The sequence below is a fragment of the Mastomys coucha genome, unplaced genomic scaffold, assembly GCF_008632895.1.
Source record: "Mastomys coucha isolate ucsf_1 unplaced genomic scaffold, UCSF_Mcou_1 pScaffold4, whole genome shotgun sequence".
Classification (NCBI taxonomy): domain Eukaryota; kingdom Metazoa; phylum Chordata; class Mammalia; order Rodentia; family Muridae; genus Mastomys; species Mastomys coucha.
In genome coordinates this window covers 50,384,110-50,386,125 of record NW_022196910.1, presented here as the reverse complement: position 1 = coordinate 50,386,125, position 2,016 = coordinate 50,384,110, and the positions used below count along the sequence as shown (strand labels likewise).

General features: G+C 47.0%; 1 pseudogene; it reads right to left on the bottom strand.

The window, feature by feature from the left end:
* Window positions 1-342: 342 nt before the first annotated feature.
* Window positions 343-888, bottom strand: LOC116076277 (annotated as a pseudogene).
* Window positions 889-2,016: the final 1,128 nt, after the last annotated feature.

Here is a 2,016-nt window from a genome sequence, read left to right as displayed (position 1 = left end):
TTGTTTTCTATTCCTGTGACAAAACATTCTGGCCAAAGGCAACTTGGAGAAGAAAGGGTCTCGGGTGGCTTCCACTGGGGGGAAGGTCACAGCACGAGCTGGACAGGAACCTAGAGCAGAGTCCATGGATCGACATGGTCCAGGTCCAGTAAGGGCTGGCTGCTTACTGGCTACCTAGAGCAGAGTCCACGGACCGACATGGTCCAGGTCCAGTAAGGGCTGGCTGCTTACTGGCTACCTAGAGCAGAGTCCATGGACCGACATGGTCCAGTAAGGGCTGCCTGCTTACTGGCTTGGGCTTTTTTTTTTTTTCTCTTTATCTGCATTTATTTTATGCTAAGTTTATTCCCCTGCCATGAGTTTTTGTTTCTTCAGTTTCTTCTGGGATATCTTTCTCTTCTGTGCCACCTCCTCTTCTGGCTTTGGAACCATCTGTTCCTTCTCAGTGGGGACCATCTCAATGTGGCAGGGAGCTCATGGACGCGTTAATGGGACCCATGAGCTCTGTAGGTTCGTCGGCAAGTCTTAGGTGCCTTGTTCACCTGGATGTGTTCAATGACTAGAGAATCTACGTCTAAACCCGTAAGTTCAGCATTACTCTGCATTTTTAAGCATGTGCAGCAAAAATTCAGCACTCTTTTTTGGCCACCGCCCCAGTGTCCAGCCTGCTCTCTGGCTTGAGCGCACCTATCGACTTCACCATTATTCCGCCTGAATGGCACACATTGCTTCTTTAAAGTGACGTCCTTCAGATACTTGGTGGCTTTGCAGATATGCATACCCTTGATGGCCTGGGCAGTGTCCCTGGGTGTTGTGCAAGTGAACTCAAAGGTTTGAACCTCTCAATCTGCATGATTTTGTGGGGTTTTCTGAATCAAGGGAGTACTGAACTATCTTCACAGGTCACTTCTGGCTGCTTCCAGGAAGAGGACTTCGGCTTGCTCTCTATGGCTTGCTCAGCTTGTTTTCTTACACAACTCAGGACCACCTGCCTACAGTGGGTTTATCACACAATCATTAAACAAGAAAATGCCCCGCTGACTCATCACAGGCTACTCTAAGGGAAGTAATCCCATAATTAAGGTTCCCCTCTTTCCAAGTGACTTCAGTTTCTGTCAAGCTGACAAACACTAACCAGGGAAACGCTGCTTTCTCTTGGAAGGGTCAGCACTTCTCGCTAATGCAGCCACACCCTTCCTTACTGCATTTCCCACCAAATAAACTAGGAGGCATTAAAAATCGGAGAGACCATTGCCCATCTTTTAACTTGTCACCTACTGGGGTGACTGTCTTCATTCCTAGAAACAGCAGTTTTGCCTGTTAATTTTGCAACATTTGTCTCAAATGGTATAGAATGGTACTAGACACAAGTCTAGAAATTAAACTGCAGCACGCACACACACACACACACACACACAATTATAAAAAGAACTTAGTTCCAGCTCTTACGGAGTTTATATCTTAATTCAGTCTTTCATGGAGATACTGAGTCCTCAGGATTTGAAAACTGGGAGATAACCTTGCATTTCCAGTTGCCGTGTGACCTTGGCATTTGATTTTTAAGAGGCTCAATTTCCCCGTTTGTAATTGTTGCCTTAAAATGCAGCTGAAGTCTAACTTCAGGCATATACACATTGAAAATTAATCTAGGAGAATGCTAATTTGATACTGATTGAGGGTTCTCCCACGTTCCTAACCCTTTAGTACCTGGCCTGATTCAATAGCTTTAACTGCCTGTTCACCTAGAAACTGGGACATGTTTTGCACTGCAGCTACGTGTGTGTGTGTGTGTGTGTGTGTGTGTGTCCGCGCGCGCTAGGAGGCGTCACAAAGAGCTTATGAAAGGTAGGAGAGGTCCCTACAGACAGCAAGCATGGGAGAGCTGGGAGGAACCTAGGAAGGGCATTGCGCCCAAACCTCTGGTTTCAGAGTCCTCTTTGTGCCAATATTCAGTGGGCTTGGGCTCTGCTGCAGGAAAGGAAAAGCCCCAAGTCACGGAACTGCGCGCTTTCGGCC